Source organism: Myotis davidii, unplaced genomic scaffold (assembly GCF_000327345.1).
Source record: "Myotis davidii unplaced genomic scaffold, ASM32734v1 scaffold6, whole genome shotgun sequence".
NCBI lineage: Eukaryota > Metazoa > Chordata > Mammalia > Chiroptera > Vespertilionidae > Myotis > Myotis davidii.
This window is the reverse complement of record NW_006383011.1, coordinates 569,597-580,284: the sequence shown is the minus strand read 5'-3', so window position 1 is coordinate 580,284 and position 10,688 is coordinate 569,597.

Sequence of the window (10,688 nt, the reverse complement as noted above, 5' to 3'; positions counted from 1 at the left end):
TGTTTACCCATATCTTCAGAAAAAAAATCACTTCTACTGTTATGGTAAACAACCTGCTTGCCTATTTATAATGGTTTGGCCCTCTAGCAACTTCAGCTCAAAATTATAGCTAATTTGCCTACAAACATCAGGTGGTCATAATAATCTGGCCACTCAGTGTATATATCCAAGTTATGTCCATTAAAAGGCATGTACAAGGATATTCATGGCAGCTTTATTCAAAATAGCTCTAAATTGGTAACATCCCAAAGGTCCATCAACAGTAAGATAAATAAATTATAAGATGTTCATTCCATAAAACATTACATAGCAATACTTCTCAGACACAAATCAGTGTGTACTATATGCATTCACTTACATTTTGTTCAAAAATGGGCAAAACTAATCAGTGGTGATACAAGCAGTAATAATAGTGGTGGCTGTAGTGACTACACAGGGCATGAGAGAACCCTGTGGGATGTGTGGGATTGTGCTGTATCTTAGTATGGGTGTAGTTACATTGGGTATATGCATAGGTCACATTTCATGCAGCTGGACAGTTAAGATGTGTGCATTTTTTGTATAGTACACCCAAAAAGTAAAAGCAAAAGCAAGAGAATGGCAACTCTCTCTATATAAAAGGCTAATATGCAAAGTGTCCCCTCTGGAGTTTGACCAGGAGACTGGGAGTTTGATCACTCACTATGATGTGCGCTGACCACCAGGGGGTGGCATGGAACATGCCAGGTGACCAGCTGTGGCTGTGGGGTATTGAGGAAGCAAGGGAAGGAGGAGGCAGGGAGGTGGAGAAGCTGGGAGGCTGGGAGGCGGGGAACCTGATCAGCTCTGATCACCGGCCAGGCCTAGGGCCCCTACCCATGAACAAATTTCATGCACTGGGCCTCTAGTCTATAATAATAAAAATGTTATATGCTAATTAGACCAGACATCCTTCCAGATGACCTTCCAGATGAAGCTGGGGCTGTGAGGGAAGCCCGGGTCCCAGGTGCCAGAGGGAAGCCAGTGCCAGCAGCTGGGGGAAGGAAGGCCTCTCTTGCATGAATTTCATGCATCGGGCCTCTAGTAAATAAATAAAAAGAAAGAAAATCAAACAAACAAAAAACCTCCCTGTGAATCATCAGCTTTACCCTCCAGGGCTTCCCACTGGCTTTGACAATGATCTACAAACTCTTCACTTGGCCTACAAAGGTCATGCATGTTCTGGGCCCAGTCTACCTGAACATTTCTCACCACTTCTTGCCCCACTTCCTCTTGCTGACTCCCTTCCTACCACACTGATATTTTTCTCCTCTAAAACACCATGTTCATTGTGACCTAGGTCTTTGGTACGTGCTCTTCACTCTGCATGGAACACTCTTCTCCCAGATTCCCCCAAGACCACCCTCAACTCATCACTCAGATCTCAGCTCAAATGCCATGTCCTCAGAGAGGGACCTGCTGACCACCCTAGCTAAAGTGGCACCATCCTTTCACCACCTCTCTCAAGCCCACCACCCTACTTATCTTAAGTTTTATATACAGCACTTATTCTCTAAAGTTTGTATTTGTTTAGTTACTTATTCATTTCAAATGTTAATTAATAAGGAATGGCATCACACATTTAAAAGAGCACTGTAGCCTGGCCAATGTGGCTCAGTGGTTGAGCATCAACCCGTGAACCAGGAGGTCATGGTTTGATTCCCAGTCAAGGTACGTGCCCAGGGTTGCGGGCTCAACCCCCAGTAGGGGATGTGCAGGTGGCAGCCAAACAATGATTCTCTCTCATCACTGAAGTTTCTATACCTTCTCCCTCTCCCTTCCTCTCTCTGAAATCAATTAAAAAAAAAAACATTTAACAAAAAACACAAAAGAGCACTGTATTAGGGGTTTGAAGACTGGGATGTCTGGGGTAGATGATCACCTGCTTTAACATCTTTGATATTCATCTATCTACATGTAGTTGGGCGGTAGAACGGATGCACATGAGAAGTTAATGAACAATCCAAAGCAGGAAAGGACACAAGAAGAGACCTCAAAAGAGGAAGCCATTGGGTCAGGTTGGCGTGGTCAGGGGACCTTGCAAAGGCAATGGGGTTTGCACTGGGTCTGGAAGGCTGGGTGAAAGCTATGTGAGTAGAAGGAGAGGAATGGATGGTTCTAAATGTGAACTTGGGTCAGCAGAGGTGAAAAACCCAAGGCATCAACAGGGGCCCGGTGCAGATCAATGGCACCAAAGCAGAGGATTGGTATAGAAGGTTGGGACCTCACCAGCGTCCACACAGTGACTTCTTCCTCATTTTTAAGAGGTCTTAGAAAGGGGCTTCAACAGTTATAGTGAACCAACCTTCTTCCAAAGAGAAGCAGCTTGTGTTATGTAATGGGTTGGATGAACACTGATCTCCCTTGAAACTGGCCTGAAAGGTGATATGAATCAAGTGTTGGAAATCTGTCTTATTATGTCTGGCAAGATAGAAATTTAAAACATGCATCCATGTAGGGAAGTAAGAGATCTGTACACAATACAAAAAAACCTCTGGATATATATTCATTTGCTAGTTACTAATATTTTGTCTTTATCGAGCTAATATTGCTTAACTTTAAAAGTTAAAATGCTACCTCGTTACCTCCATGTGCTATCAAGCCAATCATAAAGTTACAAATATACACAACTCATTTTCAAATTATGTTTCTAAAGAAATGATTTAACAGAATAGGAATCATTTGATTATATTGAGCATGTTGCCCAGGAACTGTGGGGTGTGTGTGTGTACAGCCAGAGTTTGATGAATAACATACTTGCCGAATGATTTATTAGTAAAAAAAAAAAAAAAAAAGTATTTAGAATCTAGACAAGCTCAAACTACCGGAAGTGGGATGGGAGCAGAGACGAAAAGGAAGTTCACTGACGCCAACTATGCCTCATTTGAAGTTTGATCTGGGAGAAAAAAAAAAAGAGAGAAAGAAATAGGACTTGATTCAATTGTAACTTTTTCAGAAATGATTCATTTCTTCTTACTGCACAGCTGGACACACATGGAAAGAGGTGAGGATTTTACTGAGGAAGGCTCAGTTGGAAATAATTTGCCATAGAGCTCATAAATTGTGCCTTTCAGACCTCCAGTCCTGAAGTCGGAGCCTAAGATTGGCATTGGCCACCTCGTGGTTACAGAACCAAACCAAAGGATTCCAGTGGGTCGTTTTACTGTGGATTCCTCAAGCTGGCAAAACTGAGGACCATTTCTATGAGTCATCCAATTAGGTTAACCTTTTGTGCTGTTGGAGTATGCCAGAGATTTCAGAAAACTCTCAATGGAGAGGGCTACTGCCATTGACAAAATCTGTACCTTCTGATAATGCCCCGAAGAGTTCCAACTATCACAGATCACAGATGACCACCACAGTCAGAAAATCTAGTAGTACATTTAAAAAAAAAGATAAAGGAGAAGAGGGTATTTATATCATTTATATGAAATGGTAGAAAAACCTCAAACAATGAGAAAAGTTTTAAATTCTGCTTTCACCATTTGTCTTGGGCTATGTCTACATGCTTGGCAATGAAAACTTTTACTTAAAATGATTGCTATGGTGGCTATAATGGATGACATCAATTTTCCAATTGTAATCAATATCTCCACAATGATGATAAATTGGTGTATCTGAAGGTTGCCATTTAGAGGTTTAGCACTACCATTCAATCATTCTAAGCTGTCCAACTCTACCTCCAGCTACCTATTCGAAGCCAGCTCTCTTCAAGGTTCATTTACTAATAAGCCATCACAGTTTAGTTATTGTTCCCTGAAGACTATCTGAATTCCCACCTCCAGGTCTTAGCTCACACGGCTCACCCTCTGCCCAGTGCTTTCTCATTCCTGTCATAGCACACTCCTCTGAGTTGACATTTCTTGGCCCATCCTCTTCCTCTCAATCTGAACTTCTATAACCCTTGGGAGTATTATTTAGTTCCTAGCATATGTTTATTTTATTTTCAGCTATCTTTGTCCTTGATGACAAAGACTATTATTTTATGCTTTTTGACACTTTTATGACCTGTGAAATATACCATTCATAATAGGTGTTCAACCTACTGATAGCAGTTCTGAAAACAAAGAAAGTTTTGGACTCAGACAGGCCTGGGCCCAGCTCTACTGCTTGCTAGAGTCTTCTTTTCCCTGAACTCTACATCCAACCTCCAATCTGTTATATCAAGCCCTATCAGTTTGCCTTCCAAACTATATTGAATCTAATTACTTATCTTCTTCTTACTGCCATTGTGTCTGTTCATATCACCATCATCTCTCACCTCAAACACTGAAATAGCCTCATGATTAGCCTCTATGCTTGCTGCTTACCTTCCATTCTCCATACTACATACAACACAGTTATTTTTTTGTTTGTTTAAAGTAAACCAGGCCATCTCATTCCCTTATTGAAATTCTTCAATATTTCCCCCCTGTGCTTTGCATGAAGTCCAAATCCCTAACCATGGATTTAAGACCCTGAGTGATTTGACCTCTGCCCCAGCATCATCTCAGATTTCTCTACCCTTCTCTCACTATATTTCAGCCACACTGACCCATGGACAGTTTCTAGAAATGGCCAAATCCTTGCCCACCTCAGAGCCTTTGCTCAGAAGTTATCTCAACCTGGAATCCTGTCCCTTGATTCCAACTAGGCTGGCTTCTTCTCATCTCACCTCCCAAGTTTCAGCTCAAATGACTCCTTGTCTCAGACAACTTTATTGATCACTCTGAGTTATTTCTGTGCACCTTGCTAGTCTCTATTATAGAATCCCATTGACTTTTTTCTATGACACAGCAGTCTATATTTATCTTGTTTATTTGTATACTTGTGTGTTGACAGTTGACTCAGTGAAATGTACAATCCATGAAATCAAAGATCTTATCTATTCTGTTGTCCATTGTATCTATAACTACTAGAAAAGTGTCTAATGTATATAGATTATCAATAAACAGTACTTGCAACACTTACGAAACAGTAGATGTTAATTTATGAATGAATTCTCAATACATATGCTTCCATTTTTCTCCCCTTGGCCTTTGTGCTATTGTTTTCACCTACGTTATGAGCCTCACACTGTATTATTAATATTCTCGAACAATCTGTTATCTTTTAAAGAGATTAGGTAATAAGAAAAAAACTTATTATTTATTCATGTAATTAATGTTCCTGATGCTCTTGTATATATCATGTAGATCTATATCCCTATCTGATATCACATTATTTCTGCCTAAATGTTTTAGTTAACATTTCTTATAGTACCGTTCTCCTGATATCTTTTTCAAGCTCTTGTTTGCCTGTAAAAGTTTTTATTTTACCTTCATTTTGAAAGACAGTTTAAGTTTCGTTATTTTGTCATTTTAAAGACATTGTTCCACCATCTTCTTACATGCACCATTTCTAGTGAGAAATATGCATCATGTTTACCTTTGTCCCTCTGTATTTAATGTGTGTTTTTTTCTATGGCTGCTTTTAAGGTTTCTCTATTACTGGTTTTGAGGAATTTGATAACAATGTGTTTGATAAGGTTTTTTCTATGTTTCTTGTGATTAGAGTTCGTTGCATGTAGATCTATGTATTTACAGTTTTTATGATTTTTGGAAATTTTTAACCATTATTTCTTCAAATATTTTTATGTCCCTTCCCAGTTTCCTTTTGAAAGTGTTGATAACGTGTATATTAGGTAGATTTTCATTGTTCCACAGTTCACTCATGTTCTCTTCATTTTTTTTTCTTTATCTTTATTTCTCTGTGTTTCCTTTGGGATAGTTTCTATTGCTTTGTCTTCAAGTTTGCTTATATTTTCTTCTGTAATGTCTAATCTGTTGTTAATCCCATCAAATGAGCTTTTCATCTCAGGCATTATAGTTTTCATCTTTAAAAGTTTGATCTGGGTCATTTTTACATCTTCCATTTCTCCACTTAACTTGTTTAAATCTTTCTGTTAGCTTCTAGGTCTTAGAAAATACAGTTACAAAAATGGTTTTTGATGTCCTAGTCTGCTAATTCTAACATCATTGTCAGTTCTAGATTAATTTTTATTAATTAATTTTCAACTCAGATGGTTTATATATTCCTATTTCTTTGCATGCCTGGTAATTTTTAATTAAATGTTAGGCCTGGTGAAATCTATTTTATTAGATATGGAATATTTTAGAATTTCTATAGATATTTTTGAATTTTGTTGTGAGATATTAAGTTATTTGGAATATTTGGTGCATTCATGGCTTGCTTTTCAGCATTAGTAGGTAGTCTTTGGTCTAGGGCTATTTTTCCCCACTACTGAAGCAAAAGCCTTCCAAAAATTCTACCTAATGCCCAATGAATTGTGAAGTTTTCCAATCTGGCTTGTGGAAACAATCACTGGTCCTTGTCTGGTGTGAATATCGAATCTTGTTGCCTAATCCTCTTCCTCACAAACTGCTATCTTGGGAACCGTTCTAATGGATAATAAAGTGGTAACAAAGAGAAAAATATAAAATAAAATCAGAAAAAGAAGAACGTACAGTGAAGCCCCACACCCTAGTATGTTGGGATTGGATATTAGGAAAAAGAAAGAAATCACCTTTACTGATTACTACATTATTTGGAGTATATGGAGCAGGCCATCCTACATGAAATTTTTTTCTATTTTAGGGGTGGAGGTGGGAACCAAAGTAGGGTTAGTAAGGTGGAAATAAAGGCACTCTTCCAACCTGTCCTCCTCCCCTATTCATCTATTCATTTCTCTCTCTCTCTCTCTCTCTCTCTCTCTCTCAGCCTCTTATCTCATTAAATGATGTGACTACTTCACAAAGGAGGGTCATCAGCAAACATAATAGTTTGTGAACACATCACAGGATGTGCTCATTATACCACAAAGATAGAGTAGGGACCACACAATCACAGGGCAACATGGAAATTGTTTTATAAGCCGACTTTTACAAATTGATTTTAAAACTAGAGAGCAATTACCATTAAGCAAAATAATTTGCTGCCCCAAAGAGGGTAGGGCAAGGCAGTAGGTCCAAAGATAACCCAAGCCGTCATTAGAGAAATCCAGTTATTTAGTCAATTTTACTTATTTACAGGACTAAAGATTAATGAGTTCAGATACTCACAAAGACAGTAATTAGGTTTCAAAAACATACTATAACACCATCAATCATGGCTCTTGAACATAATGGCATTAGGGCAGAGCCCTCTTTCAGCTCCAGTTATTAGCAACTGATTGCTGAACACTGGGCTTCAGCTGAGATGCTACTCTAGGGCCCTGAAATAAAATGAAAGAAGACCCTTAAATAATAAGAAAGTATATCTGTGAGCCTTTGTCCTTTGCTTACATTTTCTGAAATATTCTGCTCAGGATGTAGGTTTTTGTAACAGAACTTCAAGGATTGGTGTTTCACTTTAAATATATCCTTACTTAATAATCTAGCTTTTTATAGTCCTTTGAATATAACCTTTATCACTTTCTTTTAAAGTTTTTAAAAATTGACTTTCTCATGACTTTATAAATAAAGATAAGTCAGAGTTTTATAAATATACTGGGACCTCCTGACACCAAAGAAAGAGCCAGGAAATAGAAAGCCACAGAGCTTTTAGTTAAGGAAGAAAGTTTCTCTTATCATGAAAAAGGGAAATTAGATAAAGGTACAAGCACTACATTCATGGGATTTAAGATGAAGAAGAGATAGGAGATATGGGAACAAATCAGTGATCATTTGCAATAAGTTTAGATTTACTATTTGCAGAATAGTTGCAAAGAGAGTAGAGAGTTCCTATAAACCCTTCACTCAGTTTCTCCTAACATCTTACTATACCATGATACATTTGCCAAAACTAAGAAATGAACATTGGTACATAACTATTAACTACACGCCACACTTCATTTTGATTTCACCAGTTTTTCTGCCGACGTCTTTTTCTGTTCCAGGATCCAATCCAGAGACCATCTTGCATTCCGTCATGCCTCCTTTGTCTCTTCTGGTCTGTGACAGCTGCTCGGTCTCTCCTTGTTGCCCATGTCCTTGACAGTTTTGAGGAGAACTGGCCAGGCATTTTGTAGGGCATGCCTCAGTGTGTCTGATGTTTTCTCATGACTAGACTGGGGTCATGGTTTTTTGGTAAGAATACCACAGAGGCGAAGTACCCTTCTTATTGCAGCATAGAAGAGGGCATAGGAGATCAACATGATGTTCACCTTCAATACTTGGCTAAGGTTGTGTCTGTTTGATTTCTCCAAAGTTACTATTAGTCCCTTCCCATACCCTGGTAGCAAGTCATTACATACAACTCTCTCTCTCAAAAGGGAGGGAGGAATTAAGCAATATCGCCTAGAGAAGAGGTATCTACTTATACTATTTGGATTCCTTCTTTAAGGAAGATTTCCCCGTTTGTTTATTTATGCGATCATTTTCCTCACCTATTTTTCATAAACATTTTTCCTCTATATATTAGATTTTACGTAGAAACATAGCAGGTATAATAGCTCATGCTGTTTTGCAGACTCACTGCACCTCCTTGGAAGCTGCACACTGTCCTTCATGAAACCTCTGTGCAATTTATTGAATTTGTAGCTTTATCCTTCAAAAATTTTTCTTGATAGTTTGGATATAAAGTTTGTTTTTCTGTGGTTGTTTGTGCAAATTCCATGCATTTCCTTTTAGAATGCTAGGACTTTCTCTGATGTAGTTAATTTTTTCCTACAAACTTAGGCTCTGTCCCTACAAGTTTCTAAGAACATTTGAAAAATAAAAATATAATGTTAGTATCATTCAGTCCAGCAGTTGTTTGGTTTCCATAACAGCAAACAAAGGATTTGACTGACTTTCTATAAACTAATCATGTTTCTCTGTGTTTTTATTTGGACCTACAAATCCTTTTACCATGTGAAAAATCCTTCGGAAGAAAAATGGAGAATTGACATATTTTTCCTTACATAGCCTCCTCCCTGCCTAAACCTTCCCCAAGGGGATAAAACCCTGTTAAACCTTTAAACTTAGTTATGAGAGAGACAACCTCAGAAGATCACAGGGATTTGGGTTTTATGTTTGGTTTATCTGAGGCCCAATCAATTGGCTTTATGAATAAGCCAAACCAAATTCCTTGCGTCCTGTGCCAGGTTCCTGTGAGTCACAAGCCCAGCCCTGGTTTCTCACCAGCTCTTCGAGGGGAGAGCAACATGAGACCCATGGGACCTCCTGCTTTCCAGCTCTAAGACAGAGCTCTGTCAACAAGGCATTGATTTCAAGTATGGGTAAAGGCATCCCCGTGGTGCGTCACCCTGCACAAAACCTGCCAATGCTAATGTGCTGGGAGCCACCTCTCCCTCATCCTGTCAACAATGAGAGGTGTGCGGGAGCTCAAGGAGGATCAGGGAAGCCTGCCACCCCTGTAGCATGCCCATCGAGTCCTTGGCATTGAACCAGACTTGCTGTGTGCAAAGAAGATGCAGTCCCCTTTATTCTCATCATTTTCCGTCCTTCCCAATCTCATTCATCTTTCCAGGCTCTAAACACTGGATCTCCTTTCAAAGCTTCTTAAAGGCTCACCGACCTCCATTCTTCAGCATCGGAGTGTCCACACATCTACATGTTTTATTACATAATATCTTGAATTTGCTCTTTCAAACATATTCGTTTTCATTCCAATCTAGCTTATAAGCAGTTTGAGGTTAAAAAAAAAAGTCTTCCATATTTTATCAGTCCTTTCTGCTAGAATATAAACATTTTGAAGACTCTTTAAGATTTGTTTACTGTTGTGTTGGTTGTGCTTACCAGAGGACCTAGAAGATAACACGGGCTCGATAAATATTTATTATACGGGAAAGAACAATGAAAGTCTCCTCTCAGTGTCTAGGGCATCACCTGCATCCAGTGTTCACTCCAACTGCGTAATTAACTCGTGCCTGTTCTCAAGGGGTTTAAGATCCTGAGTAGCCGTAAGGACCATGTATAGTATATTTCCAGTAACAGGTAACTGAAAATGTTATGATTTACATTTATAGGGCCATTTAAAGCTCTCCCTTTACCCAAAATGCTTGTTTTCATTCTCTGAACAATTCTATGATGTAGGTTTAGTGACTGATTTCTGAGCCTTCTGCTCTGGGAGAATATAACTGAGCACCTTCATTATGTTGGATCCATTGGCACTAGCAACACCAAGTGTTAGTCATAAAAGGGCTTGTTGAATAAGGAAAATTCATTTCTGTATCCTCTCTCATTTATTCTAGAAATGTGAAATCATAATAAAAAAATCAGAAGTCTTTCTCAAATACATTATTAATTTCCTGAAATGAAAACACAAGCATTTTCTCTACATAAATGTTATGTCTTCTGCTCTCGACCTTGCCCTTTTTACCTGTCAGTAAGCAAGTTTTAGTTAACATACTTTGTTCCAGGCATACTTTCAATTGGAGCCTTAGTCAAGCCTTCACATCTCTAAATAAACCAAGCGAGGTCATCTGTGAGCATTGAAAATTCTTCATATATTTAAATATATGTATATAGTTGTCCCCCCTTATTTGAAGGGGATATGTTTCAAGAGCCCCAATGGATGCCTGAAATTGCAGACAGTACACAACCCTACATTTACTATGTTCTTCCCTATATATACATACTTATGATAAAGTTTAATTTATAAGCTAGGTACCCTAAGAGTATAGCAACAAAAAGTAATAATAGAATAGAATGATAATATGCTGTAATGAA